Source organism: Danio rerio, chromosome 5 (assembly GCF_049306965.1).
Source record: "Danio rerio strain Tuebingen ecotype United States chromosome 5, GRCz12tu, whole genome shotgun sequence".
Classification (NCBI taxonomy): Eukaryota; Metazoa; Chordata; class Actinopteri; order Cypriniformes; family Danionidae; genus Danio; species Danio rerio.
Window position 1 is genome coordinate 66,802,501 of NC_133180.1, and position 15,899 is coordinate 66,818,399.

General features: G+C 35.6%; 1 protein-coding gene across 6 annotated transcripts in view; it reads left to right on the forward strand.

Annotated features, from left to right (window-relative positions):
* The first annotated feature begins 6,643 nt into the window (after positions 1-6,643).
* Positions 6,644-15,899, forward strand: part of doc2b (double C2-like domains, beta) — a 411,729-nt gene continuing 402,473 nt past the window's right edge. For 4 of the 6 annotated variants that reach the window (XM_068221539.1, XM_073951542.1, XM_073951544.1 and 1 more), the window contains exons 1-2: positions 6,644-6,693; positions 6,914-7,019. The gene's annotated coding sequence lies outside the window, so the exon portion shown is untranslated. Of the gene's footprint in view, positions 7,020-15,899 lie in introns of all 6 variants that reach the window. The other 2 variants (XM_017356366.3, XM_073951541.1) reach the window with 1 other exon arrangement.

Genomic DNA, 15,899 nt, shown 5'->3' on the forward strand with positions numbered 1-15,899 from the left:
TTATTTAGAAAAAAACAATTATTTTTCAAAGTAAAAATAAATAAAGAAATAAATCAAACAGTTTAACAAATTTATTATCTTCAATAAGTAATTATGAATTATAGATCATGTTAAATTGACTTAAAACTCAATTCCTGGAGGGCCGCAGCTCTGCGGGAATTGAGTTTGAGACCTATGATCTAAAGCACAAGCAGGCCGTGCCTCTGCACAGTTTAGCTTTACCCTAATTAAACACACCTGATCAAACTAATTGAGTCCTTCAGGGTTTTTTTGAAACCTACAGGTAAAGCTGCGGTCACATTAGAGTTTGAGCATGCGATATTCTGTAGTACAGTGCTGCAAAAAGGGGCGGGATGAAACAAGCTTATTAGGCATTTAAAAAAAGCGTGCGATTGCTCCATGTTTTTAATTTCTGTTCAAAGAGGTTATGTTTTGATCCTCGATTGTTCTCACGCAAGTGAATGTCAAGTGATGTAATTTCGCAGGTCAGCGTTTACCAAGCTTGAACCAGTGAAACTTGACGCATGACCCTGTGTTTCCGGTCTGACTCATTCGTGTGCGTATGAATGGAAGTCTATGGGAGAAAAAGCCTAGTATGACCGCAGCTAGATTCAGTCTCCAATATAGTTATAATTACTTTAAATTGAAGTGAGTTTGACTATATACTTACTTTTATATTTATTATACCAGAAATAGGTATTTATTTATTTATTTGCAGTTATAAATTAAACAATATTCAGGATTTACACTTACACCTCAGAAGAGATACACTGCAGCTTGTTGTCTTTGTTTTTAAAATGAACCTCGAAGAAAAACTACCACACAAACAGCTGGCAGAAAAAAATAACCTGTCAGCAGCACAGACGCCAGTTTTGTGAATACGTTAGTGCAGGACTGTCACATACCGCCCACAAAGGAATTTAATCTGACCTGAAAGATGATTTGAACATCAATATAAAATGAATTAAAACCTTATTTAAAATATTAAATAAGATGTATTTGCTACAGCATTTTGTCCGCAACAGACAGCTTAGGATGGAAAAATAGTAGTACATTTTATCTGATTTTACGTGATTCAAACTTTAAAAATGAAACCAAAGAGATGGTTGTTTCCTCGTGAGATCACCTCAGTGTCCAGTGCTTCCCACAGGTTTAAAATATACTTGCAGTGTTAGCCGGATTGAAAAACACCTTTTTCCCCACAGCACATAAATGGTCAACTACGTGCAACAAACCAAAAATAATGTGATTTTTAATTTGATTTTTATTTATTATGACACTGTTATACACCTTTTCTTTTCACTGAGTTAAAGTTATTTTAAAAAGGCTGTTTAAATAATAGAAATCCACTAATTCTCTTACTTTTATGCTATTTAGGAGCCACGTGCACCAACTGACAGGTTAAGGGTGCTCTCTCTCTCTCTCTCTCTCTCTCTCTCTCTCTCTCTCTCTCTCTCTCTCTCTCTCTCTCTCTCTCTCTCTCTCTCTTTAAAGTTGCTATATTGGTATGACATTTACAGTATTGTCAAAGCACTTTAGATATGTATAAAGTATGTAATTTATTAACATCACTAAATTAAGAAAATATACAGCAAATAAAAAATAAATTTAAGAAAAAAATTCATAAAAATAGACATTATTGCTACAAATTATAATAACTACTTGAATAAAAAGTGTAGATTATTTAAATTAAGCAAATTAGTTGATTTGCCATTTCTAATGGTGTACATATTTTGCATTTAATGTTTCTCTCGTGGCTGTGCGCGCACAGTCATCTGCAAAATGGTAATGCAGAAACGCATACAAATAATGGAAACTTGAGAAAGTAAAACCTGAATCCTGGACATTTAAGGAGATTCATAAACTACGGTCGGATGCATTTTGCCAGAAAAGGCGTTTCTGTGGATCTGCAAAGCACGTGAGTTCCTTTGTGAGTGACAGATTGCCCACACAGAACCAGCAGTAGGAAACGTACAGCGCGTGAGAAGATTTTCCACTGGTTAATCATCCATGAAAGCTAATCATTCGTGATCGGATACAAAAAAAAAAAAAAAAATGTAAAAGGATGAGAATAATTGTATTATTTATGTGAACTCACCACCAAATATACCTGGGCGGCCCGCCCAAGTAAAGTCCATGTGTAGAAAGCACTGGTGAGGTATGAAAGGGTATAGATGTGGTCTTTCTCTCTGAGATGGCTGTCAAACTGACGCTGATTCAGACTTCTGGATCAGATGATATTAACAGTTTGCCATCCAGTGGACACAATTGGAACCGCAGTATTTTTTATTGAAATATTTCTGCTCACAGAATCATCCCGCGGGCCACATTAAATTAGTTTGCGGGCCTGATCCGGCCTGTGCGCCGTACATTTGACACCCATGCTCTAAGGGCTTATCGTAAGGTCTCTGTCGCCATCTTGTGAATGGACATTGTCAACCGTCTTTGCTCAATGACAGAGAGGGGTCTGGCTGCAGACCTGGTGCAGTGCAATCTGTGCTGCATCCATTGCTTTTTAATGGGCTCACCTAACCCCACCCCTAACCCTACCTGTCACAGTGACGTCACTCGCTCCATTTGAGTGCATTGTGTCTGACATTGCATCGCTAAGTGATGCAGTCTTAGCTTGCATCATAAAGGCTGCATCCAGATACTATTGCAATGACAGGCTAATGACCACCGACGCGTTCTATCTCCAAAATTATACATATTTAAAATAGGCACTATTCTTATAAATAAACTTCATAGTTGCAATCTAAACATCTACATTCTCGCCTAAATAAAAGCCTCAAAAGTACATTATGTTGTCCAACAGCTGCAAAATTGATCAAACTGTAGCGTGTCCTCTGCTTTGTTTCTGTATGTGGGCGGAGTAATTCACAAGGGTGAAGAGGCTAGACGAGGGCTGTCATTTACAGAATATCATCCAATCAGATTCAAGATCCAGACAGAACTGTTGTATAAATATATATAAAGTTTAATTAATTCTGCCTGCAGAAGGAGGATTTTTCTCTGATCTGGCTCTCAACTTAATTTGCCACTCCTGCCTTAAGGATAGGAGCATGCTATTGGTGACATTGCCTGCTGCTTCCTAACTGTGTTTTTCCCTCATACAGTTGTGTGTGTGCATTTTTTTTCTCCACAAGCTCCTGTTGCTTAGATACCCAGGAGAGACACTGGCCTTTTGGCAGGTAGTGACTCACAGATGAGACAGAGTTTTCAGTGTTTGCGTTTCAGTTTTTCCACGTTTGTTTGTCACTTTTTTAAATAAAAGACTTCAGGCACAGCATTTGATATTAATTTAGTTGCATGCGTCACAGCACCCGGTGACTGACTCAGGTTTTAATTCCATGTCCCACTTAAGAGAAAAGGCTATTCTCTGGAGCATCTGCCTTCTCTTATTGCAAATTAATTGCAGCAACACTCCTAAATTTAGACTTTATATTAATGAGAGCTAAATGCACGAGTTCTCAGTAACAGAGCTATGTGTGTTATCTATGCTAATGCTATGTATGTGTGTTGTTTTTGTAACTATTAAAAACATACACAGGAGTACTGTGCTAAAGTTTTAGGCCTACATTATATATGTTGGTTTACTAATAATAATAATAATAATAATAATATATATATATATATATATATATATATATATATATATATATATATATATATATATATATATATATATATATATATATATATATATATATATATATATATATGTATATATATGTATATATATATATATATATATGTCACCCTTTAACACAAAACAAGTGACAATTGTAACTTTTTTTGTCATTTTTTTAAAATTGAGATTTAATTAAGGTGAATAACTTATATTTCAGTTGCTGTATGGTTTGTTAGAATAGGAGTTAGGTTAGAGTTTGAAATATGTTGGTTTAATTGTTTAAGACATGTTGGAGAGGGGCTGTTTCCGCACGATTGGTTCGGGTCAGGCGCGTCCGGCAAAACTTCTCCATCCAGGTGATGTCACGTAATGGGCCATATGCAAAAGGACATTTAATTATCAGACAGGCAGCCAGGGCTTCCGGTGAACTGTCATTCTATTACAAAATTGTCACAATTAAGATCAGATTTCTTTAAAAATCAGCAATCTTCACTGCCTGTTACCCACAATATGAAGTGGGTCTCCGATTGGACAAAAAACATTGCATTAAATTCCATTTCCCCCGCCATGTCTTTAAAATATGACAGTTTATTTTTATTTTGTACGCTTTCACCGTAAGTTTATCTTTGGCTTTAAAACTCTAGCTGCGCATAAAGGCTATTTACGACAAACGTGGAAAGGTGATGTGACACTCTCTACATGTATAACTATATACACTAGATTTCGCATACAGACCCCGAGCATGCGTCAATAGCGCCGCCATATTTGTACAGTCAACTATTGCACTAGTCAAGACAGTGTGTAGACGGGTGTAGTAACAAGCAAACAAAGAAAACAAAGCACAAAGAAAGAACATTTTATAGGTAAGATTTTGTTTTTTACGTTTTTGTATGTTATGAACTTTTGTGCTAAGTAACGTTATTGATGATAATACAGTCACTTACTGCATTCAACATAAGGCAAAGTAGCACCAACTCGGCCTATGCTAGTTTTATTAAATAAAATCAGCAAACAATGCAAAAGAACTATGACAGCGAGATGCTGCAGTGCCAGAATCTTGTATTATTGTCGGCTAAGTGGACGATTCGTTCATAACGGAGATTCATTCACAAACGAACCCCCCCCCCTCCGTCAGTATGAGAAGTGAAAGCAGGAGAGGGGTTGTGTTTCAGGACACGGATTAGATGAAGTTTTACAGGGAGGGTGGATAGTACATTTCCATACACACAAACACAAACTTTTTGTCAGGAATGTCTGTGCGATCACTGATCCATCAATGTAGAAAAGTGATATAAATTTATAATGTTCGTAATTAAAAATAATAATAAAAAATTGCATACTGCCCTCCAGGAAAACTCCCGATCATAGATTTATATATGTGTGTATTTCTCTGGCTCTGGATGGCTATAGTCCTCCACTGCAGCTTGGTCCCGCATTAATTTCAATGGAGCGCTACCCTGTACTAAAATGGCGGCTCTATTGACGCATTCCTTTCAATAGACAACAAGCGGGTAGTCGACATCTAATGTATAGATCTATGCTTTACATGTAGCGAAACCATATAGAGTGAAACAGACAGCAAAATGGGAAAATGTAAGTTTGCGTACTCCTGTTTGGAGAAAGACGAGTTTAAACAGTGGTTGAAAAAGAAAAAAAATAGCTTAAAAAGGCTAATAATTTTGACTTTAAAATGTTTTTTAAAGGCGACACAGTGGCGCAGTAGATAGTGCTGTCACCTCACAGCAAGAAGGTCGCTGGTTTGAGCCTCGGCTGGGTCAGTTGGCGTTTCTGTGTGGAGTTTGCATGTTCTCTCTGCGTTTGCGTGGGTTTCCTCTGGGTTTCCCCCACAGTCCAAAGACAGGCGGTACAGGTGAACTGGGTAGGCTAAATTGTCCATTATGTATGAGTGTGTGTGAACGAGTGTGTATGGGCTTTTCAGTAATGGGTTGCAGTTGGAAGGGCATCCGCTGCGTAAAAACATATACTGGATAAGTTGGTGGTTCATTCCGCTGTGGCGACCCCTGATTAATAAAGAGATTAAGCCGAAAAGAAAATGAATGAATGAATGAATGTTTTTTTTAAAATAAAAACTGCTTTTATTCTAGCATAAATAAAACAAATAAAACTTTATTTTGGTTAAAGTAACCTAAAAGTAATACGAAAGTAGTGTAACACATTTCTGAGATATTAATATTGTAATGTAATTACAAAAAAAAAAAAAAAAACAAATGACAGCAATATAATGTATTTTGCATTATATTATATTTACATTACATTTTTACATTTACGTTTTGTCTGTAACTTGCCCAACTTTGTTCGTAACATTGCTTATGTATCTCAGCACAAAGATTAGATATTAACAGGGAGTTGGAGTAAAATAGTCTATGAACAATTTAGTTAACAGCAGACATTAGAATTTGTGAATTTGTTCATTAGGATAATCTGTAAAATATTTTAAATAATTATACAATTTTATTTGTTATTGGTTTTCAATTTGAAAAGTTGCTAATACAAATAAAAACAGCTAATTGTAGATTTTTATTGTCTTGTCCCTTTTGAGAAATAGTAACTATTTATATGAGTACATTTCTAATGAGTGAATTTTTACTTTTACTTGAGTAGATTTATAGACATGTATTTTTTTTAAGTAACTTCTTTTACTTGAGTAGAATATTGTATTACTCTTTTCACAGACAAGGACTATGCAGTCATTTGTAAATGTAATTTGTTTGTACTCTTGAATTATCGTTAATTATTAATAGTAGCTACCATGACAAGTTTGGTAATGAACGTTATCTTGCGCGCCATAGAATTTCAGTACTTTTTACTAGTAATATGCCTACTTATGAACATAATTCAAATACGCTTTGTACTTTGATTAAAGTATATATTTTTAAAAGAAAAATGCTAGTTTGTCAACTCTACCACTGAATAATACTTCCTCTTTTTCTCCTTGGAAACCCGCTCATGCCACGTCTGTATACATGTATGTATGTGTGCGCGCACTTGCCCGGGAGGAAGCACGTGCTCAGAGCTCCAGCATCTGGTGGTGTTGTAGGAAGGTGTGACCTCAGATTTTTCCCTCAACACACACACACACACACACACACACACACACATTCTCACTTTCCAGAGTTATGATAAACTGCAGCTTGGCTGTCGTCCACTGCGGCCACCAAACCCCTATGTGCACGCGCTCACACAATAAACACCTCCTCACAGCATTATCCATGGGATTACCGTCTTTTCTGTGACACCTGCTGCCTTTTTGGGTTTGCACAGCTTTGATCCTGCCAATGGGGACTCGAGTCTGACAGCAGAGAAAGCGTTTGTGAAGAAAATAAATAAGTTCTGCTGGTAGTTTCTATTGGAAACATCACGTCTCAAGGTAAGGCGCGCACCATCTGTTTGTTACCATTTGTGTTGTTTGGTTTGAGAATAAAACGATTTATTTATTTATTTTGTTAGCAAAATCGACGTGACATTGTCAAATTTAAAGGTTTGCTTCAAATATTTGCTTCACATACATAAAAACGTACTTTCAGTATTGCATTGGATGACATGATGTTTAACCATGCGGGGTCAAACAAATGATTTTGGAGTTTTATTTGTAAACTAACTTTATTTTTCGTTCTTTAACCCTTAATCAAGTGCTGCAAAGCTGAGTTTGGTGTGTTTTTGAGTTTTTTTTTAGTTCACACACTTGTTTTAGAGTTATTACAAACATTCTAGAAAGTCTTTTTTTGGAAGTATCAGTACTTTCAATTGAGTAGACTATTGTATTACTCTTTCAACCTCTGACAAGGACTAACGTTCTGCTATAATTTGTTTATTTCATTTGTTTGTACTCTTGAATTATTGTTAAATATTAATATTACCTATCATGACAAGTTTTAGTAATGAACCTTATCATTATTTATTTTTTTATCCCTTTAACCCTTAACCAAGTGCTGTCAAGGTGAGTTTGCTGTGTTTTTGAGGTGTTTTGTAGTTCACACAAGTGTTTTAGAGTTATTACAAACATTATTGAAAGTCTAGCAAAACCTTTAAGTTTTATCATTCAAGGACTACTTTTTTTAAAAAAAAAAAAAAAAAAAAAAAAAAATATATATATATATATATATATATATATATATATATATATATATATATATATATATATATATATATACAATTCCATGAAAATGTCAACCTTATCATGAAAAAATAAACTTTTGACCAAAATAACAAAACCTATTTAAATTTGCTCATTAAGGTCTATATTTTATTGTAATGATGTGCTCTTGTTGAATTTTTAAGGAAATTGGTTTGTTTATCCATGAAATATGAGGATTGTGCCAATGGTAAATTTCATTATAATCCAACCACATTTCGTGCTTTAAAAAAAGGGATTAAAGACTCACCTTTTCCATGCTTTATGTTAACAGTAATCATTCTGCAGAAGGATTGGAGTCTGTAGTATAAATAATTACCCTTACTTTTTCATAACATTATTGCCCTTTTGATTTATGAGCTACATATTTAAGACATCACGCAGCTTCGGCCACGTGTCACGTCCGTAACGATTTAATGAAAAAGTTTATATTGTGGAATAAATATAATAACAAATAAAATGAAACTTTGTATACAAAGCCAAAATATGTCCATACTAATTATGATCGCCAACTCATCTCAGGTCTTTGCTTTTAACAACTACAATTTTGCGTTACGGACGTGACCATTTTTGAACTCCTTATTAATATAAGCCAATGACTAGCGCATATTTGTTCATTATGATGCTGCATTACAATTACTGACTTACATTACATAACATCCATATGTTATTTCAAGAACTGAACATTTCAGTTAGCTATAAACCATTTTAGTAACATTTCAAAAATAAATGGTTAATAAAGAGAACAACATTTTACATGCCATAATCTTGGCGCATAATCTTGGTGTTTTGGCGATGCAGCACCTTGTGTTGAAGCACTTGTTTCTTTTGTAGATAGGGTAACTGACCGTCAAAAAATAGATGAAATAGTTAAGATACAATTTATGCCAAACTAGGAATGCTGATTTCCATTCATTTTGCCAACAAACAACCGCTCGTTAAGCGATATTAACCGTTAACAGATTAATATCAAAATATTATTTAATAAAAAAATTGACGTGCCTATTTTGTCTGACACATTAAATATTGCATTTTAAAATACTGATTTAGGTTATTTTAACATGCGAACAGCATACAGAAGGAGCATCTTCACGCACCTACAGTGTTTTTTAGCAGCACAGAAAAACTGAATAAACTAACAAAAATAATAAAATAAATCCTGCTCTAGATCTTTTTCACTTAAATGACAAATTAAGATTACAAAACGAAAACATTGACTGAATGCTTTTTAAGAATCGGCATAGGCTGTTTGTCCAATCGTGTTTTTTTTTCTTCCGTCAATTAAAAAATATTAGGCTAGCTCAAATAGATTGCTTTATGGAGAAAATGCATTCAATTAATGCTCCGCTGTTATAATATTACAAAACCTGTCAACATTTTTAATAGAAGTCATTAGTTTAAAGATTATGTCTTAATTATAATTTATTAGCCTATTTCCTCTGTCTTACTTGCGGTTCATGTGCGCGCGCGCGCTATAGTGAAAGATAATGATGAACCATAAGGCTTTGAACCTATACTTTTTGTTAAATATAGGCTAAGGATATAACAATTTTGTTATTTACATATGATACTGTATTAATTTGCATACATGTTTTTTAAGCTGTAAAATGAAAGCATCAGTTTGGTGCGAAGTTATCCTAAAATATTTGGCTTTGTTTGATTTTCTAGATTAGGCTATGTATTCTATTTAAAATGTATATAAGAACTAATAATAACTGTTATTTTCCAAATGGAAAAAAAATTGGTTTGTTGGTTAGTCTGCACTAAATCATCAATATACCTAGTTGAGTTTATGACGCGGCTCCAGGCAGCACAGACGACCAGCATCAGCGCTGGTTCGTCAACTCCTGTGTCAACTCCTGTGTCAAACTGTGGCCAGAATATCATTCTTTCATTTTGCTTCTTTTGCAAAATACATCTGTAAGCACGTGTGTTTGCACGTGTTACTGTTCTGCTAGTTAACAAATATGTGTTGCTCATAGAGGCCGATCACAACGAACGCTCTTTTTCATTCCAGAGACGTGAGGTGCTCCGCAATGCATTTTATATTGACAAGAAAAAAAGGAGCACGGTGCTCTTTTGTATGTCACTATTGGTAACAACTGAATCAGCTGGTCTATTGTGCGCTAGTGTTGCTGTCAAGGTTGTCATAATTTAATTTTTAAAATAATATTATGAAATTCAAGATTTGTAAAGTCATACAACTTTGGATGACTTAAAAGAGCGACCACAAGTCTCTACTCCGTTATTAAAAAGTTCGCCGTATCTTGACAACACACTTTGTCACCTCAAAGGAAACCCCGCCTCTGCTTTCATTTGATTGAAGAATGAAAGACGCCAAGGTAACATGCTTTTCCTCTGGAGCTCACAAAGCGGGCAATGGCAAAACGCGAGGCGCACATGCAGGGCGCAAAATCAATAACCTCCATGCATTTGGTCTTTTCCCATTGCTCAAAATGCGCACGCCATGGGTCAGGCTGCAGGCACTTGCACAGGCCACAGCGGAGTTTTCATTTCATGCAGAGCATAAATATGTTTTTATTTTATTAATTAAATAACCATTTATAAAGATAAATTATCATAGCGATACAATTAATTTTCCAAGCCCTTTATCCAAAATCTAAGCACTTTCAAAGCTGGAAAGGCTATAGCCTACATTAAAATGAAAACATTTTCAAAGATTTCCAGCACCCGGCAAATGTGCTTGAGTGCTTATTAAAATTATTTTACAGGCGGCAAAATAAGAATAAAATCTTGATATTAATCTAAGCTTTTACTACATTATAGGAGTATTTAATTTGTTAGTAAATCGATAGCACCTGCAGCTGTAATGTCATTCAATATTTTACACAATCGGTTTTAAACTATAGCCTAAAAATATAAATATTATAGTCATCCATTGTACATGCCTGCAATTATGGCTATTTTTCACAAAATCTTTCATAATAAAGTTTTCTCTCTCATCCTGGTCCTCTGTTTAAATTTTTTCAACCTGTCCTGAAGTGACTGCCGACGAGAAAAAGAAAGCAAGCGCGAGTGGACAAATTAGACTATTTATTCAATCGACTAACACATTAACTAGAATAAACTAAAATAAACTTTGTCAAATATAATATTGCCATAACTGTGACACAACTAGATTTTGAATATTCGCCACGTAGACACGGTCTTGCGCACTAACAGTCGGGCAATGATTCAATTCAAGTTTGTCTGGAAAGGAGCCCGATAAACATAGGCCTATTATAGCTGATTATGTTTATTATCAATTCTATATTATTCAGAGAATAAAAGCACCATGTTAGCATGCACCGCTGTTTCCGAATTGAGTTTTGAACATTCGAACGTGCGTTAACCTTTAACAACACACATGCCATAATACGAATTAAATATAACAAGGAGATATCTATTTAAGTTTGATTAATTGTGCAACCTTACCATTCAGATGTCTCAGAGGTTAAAGTTTATTGGTTTACACACCCAACAGCTATCCACAAATAGGTCTTTTGTCAAGTTTTGAAAGCATTTCTCTGATTTTCATAATGTGTCAACTGTCAATTTCAGAGCAGTCACGTCCGTAACGAAGACAAGTCACGTCCGTAACGATAGTTTTCCCTCATTAATGCAAAAATGAAAAACTAAATAAAATGAATTATAAATGTCCCATGCAGAGCCAACCCTTATCCTTTTGACTGTTATATATATTTTTGGCTTCTGCGTTTTTATTCACAGAATTTTAACCAAGTATGTCAACTCACAAAACTCATGTCTTTTTTTTGTCACGTCCGTAACGCATTCATTTTGCCGTCATTTTAAATATAAAACACCTGCATAGACTGATATTTTTTTGATGCCTGAACTCCATGGTTAAGGGGTAATAAAAATATAAACAGATATTTCAATATAATGTTAACATATACATTCTCCGAGTATATACGTTTCATTTTTTTTCTGCAAATGTCACGTCCATAACGCTGGAATCAGCCATATATATATGGCTGATTCCAGCGTTATGGATGTGACATTTGCAGTAAAAATTCAAAACATAAATTCAGAGAAAGTATACGTTAACATTATATTGAACCATCTGTTTATATTTTCCAAAACAACTAACCACAGAGTTATGAGATCAAAAAAATTTAATCTGTGGACATTTTTATACTTTAAATGAGGAAAATAAACAAGCGTTATGGATGTGACAAAAAAAAGTCTGCGAGTTTACAGTATACAACATATTTAGTAGAAATTCTGTGAATTAAACTGCACAACCCCAAATAAATAATGCTCAACAAAAGGATAAGAATTGGCTCTTTTATAGAACAAAACTGATTGTTTTTATTTTATTTTATTTTGACATTTTTGCATTTTTGAGGGAAAAGCTTTGTTATGGATGTGACGGATGTGAAATTGCCATTTCTTAAATTTTTTGATTTGGTAAATCAAATATAATAGTTTGAAAACATTGACAAAGACATTTTTAAGTATTTTTAAAGTACTGTAAAACACTTGCCTGCGCAAAAAATGTAGAAACGGTTTGGCTATTTTGGTAAAAACTTTTTTTCTTTTCATGGCAAGGTTGACATTTTCATGGAATTGCTCATATATAAACTTGATGTTTTGTTATCTGGGTCAATGACTTGGCTGCAGGTGTCGTTAGGTCTGCAAATACTTTGTTTAATGAGCTTGAGGCGATTTTATTGTCCTACCGTTTTTATTGACTGAACATCTGCGATAATTGTAACAAGCTAGTAAAAGCTTGGGTACATTTGAGAAGCTTTTTTTTTTTCTTTATGCAAATATACATTGCCAAAAGACCACAGAGGGTTTTCTGAAGTGGGATTAAGGTCTTCACACAAGTGGTTTAATGCTGCTTAGAAGTGGCATAAATGCATTTAAACAGCAAATATACTTGTATAATAGGTTAAAGAAAGCATAAGCAGTTAAGCATTCCAGCTGAAATTTTGAACAGGCACAGAGCAACTCAACGACTGTCTAACAAATTTTTGTGCGTTCTTTATAGATGGCATAAATGCATTTAGACAGCAATTATAACTGTTTACTATTGATAGATTTAATTTATTTATTTAACAGGACCATGCACAACAGTGCATTGACCTTAAAAGGAAATGTGTTTTGTGCCAGGCCAGGTGAAATAAATGACCAAACTACCTAATAATATCTAGGCGCTATAATTACTCTCATAGGAGAATTTCGCTTTCACATTCCAAAATAGTTATCCAACATGTGCGCCCGATAGCTCGTGTGGAACTCTGAATCTGCGTCTCATTTCGGAGGTTGCTACTGTCCTCCGAAGGTTGCATTTCAGTGAGCCTACATGACTGAATAAATGAAATACGCGGTTTTCCACCAAGGCAACCCTGGGTGCTGAAATACAATTGGCTAAACTGGCAGTGGGCGATTAAAGGGACCGAAGCAAAGACACGTTTCGACATGGAAAGCACATTTTCAAAGCAGAATATCTGTTTTTTGCATTGTTTACTTGGCATGTTTCTTAAATTTTTGCAATCATATTATGGTATTTTTATGCTTTAGAAGAATCAAAAACGTGCATACCGTACCTTCAATGCATCATTGTGTCTTTACTTGCTTTTAAAGCAGACATAGAACAGCCTCAACTCAACCAATTACAACTGTATACATTTATACTAGTTGCTGAAGTAAGTCTGAGCAGGCATAATATTAATCTGACTTTAATGCAGCATTGTGTCTATATTCTGCATTTTAAGCAGGCATAAAGCAGCCTTAACTCTTCTGTGCAAAGACATACTTAGCGGTGGTACAAATAAATTTATACAGCAATTACACATGTTGAGCAGGCTTAGAGCAGCTTTAACTCTCCTGTGCAAAGACATAGGTTACACTGCTAAGGTGGCACAGAAGTGTCTCTAAAGTTGCATTTAGGTCTATACAAGTGGTTTAATGCAGCTCAGAGGTGGCATAAATGCACTTATTACACAAATTGCAACTGTATACATTTATACTAGTTGCTAAGGTGAGTCTGAGCAGCCATAATTACTAATCTGTCTTTAATGCAGCATGGTGTTGATACTCTGCATTTTAAACAGGCATAGAGCAGCCTTGACTCTCCTGTGTGAAGACATAATTAGCGGTGGTGCAAATGAATGTTTAGAGTAATTAAAACTGTATACCTTGATTTTTGGGGCTAACGTTAGATTGAACAAGCGTAATGTAGTCAGATTTACACTTACCTGACTCTTTATTAGGTACACCTGTCCAACTGCCCGCGCAAATTTCTAATCAACCAATCACATGGCAGCAACTCAATGCATTTAGGCATGTAGACATGGTCAAGAAGATCTGATGTAGTTCAAACTGAGCATCAGAATGGGGAAGAAAGGTGATGTATGAGAGTTGAATGTGGCATGGTTGTTGGTGCCAGACGGGCTGGTCTGAGAATTTCAGAAACTGCTGATCTACTAGGATTTTCACGCACAACCTTTTCTAGGGTTTACAGAGAATGGTCTGAAAAAGAGAAAATATCCAGTGAGCGGCAGTTCTGTGGGCACAAATGTCTTGTTGATGCCAGAGGTTAGAGGAGAATGGCCAGACTTGTTCGAGCTGATTGAACGACAACAATAACTCAAATAACCACTCGTTACAACTGAGGTCTTCAGACGAGCATCTCTGAATGCACAATACATTGAATCTTGAGGCGGATGGGCTACAACATCAGAAGTCCACACCGGGTGCCACTTCTGTCAGCTAAGAACAGGAAACTGAGGCTACAATTTACACAGGCTCACCAAAATTGGACAATAGAAGATTGGAAAAACATTTACCAGTATGAGGAGTCTCGATTTCTGCTGCAACATTCAGATGGTGGAGTCAGAATTTAGCATCAACAACATAAAAGCATGAATCCATCCTGCCTTTTATCAACAGTTCTTGCTATTGGTGGTGTAATTGTGTGGGGGATATTTTCTTAGAATACTTTGGGACCATTAGTACCAATTGAGCATTGTCAACCCCACAACCTACCAGAGTATTGTTGCAGACCATGTCTATCCCTTTATGGCCACAGTGTACCCATCATCTGATGGCTACTTCTGGCAGGATAAGCACCATGTCATAAAGCGTGAATCATTTAAGACTTCATGAAAATGATGATAAGTTTACTGTACTCAAGAAAGATTCGCTTCATGGATGTGCAGCTGAAAAATCTACAGCAACCGTGTGATGCTATCACGTCAATATGGACCAAAATCTCAGGGGAATATTTTCAGTACCTTGTTGAATCTATTCCACGAAGGATTAAGGCAGATCTAAAGGAAAAGGGGGTCCAACACAGTACTGGTAAGGTGAACCTTGTAAAGTGGCTGGTGAGTGTATGCATGTATGTAATTTGAAGCTCGGACAAAGCAGTCTTAACCCTTTAACAGGGATCATAGCATCCTGGTTGGCCTTTTGTGCATAGGATATAAAAAACACAGGAACACAATTTGAATATTAAAAAGTTAATTTGATACCACACTTAAAAGATGGCACAGAATCACATCTTAAAGTGGCATTGAAGTGTCTTTACTTTGACTCTTATTGATGCTCAGTAGTGGAATGAATGCATATGCACAGCAGTTAAAAGTGTGTACGTCCATACCAGGGACCATACTAAGCAGACAAATTATACAGTCGTGACTTCTGAGCAGGCACAGAGCAGCCTTAACTCTGCTGCTGTGCAAAGATGCCTATAAAGATTGTAAGCAGATCTCCTATCTCTAATTGCACGAGCACCAATGAACATATTGTTATCCATATGAAGTTTTACAATGCTGTCGTCGTTTAATATCCTATTCTAAATGGTTTAGCGCAGTAGCAGACCAGGCAAAATGAAATTACCGTGATTTATATGGTCTGATTTTAAAGGCCAGGTCAATAGTAAAGCCTCTAGCACCTACACGGCCTGTCTCAGTTTGCCTTTATCTCAGTCACTCTTTTGTTTCTTTATTCAATCAGTGTAATCAGTGGAGGAGCAGGATGTTTTTTGCTGAGGTCATGTGACTTGATCCATTGCTAGAGAGCCAGTCAACCTGATCTGAGATCAGTGTAATCAGGAGTTTCCTCCTCCGCTTGCCTTGTTTC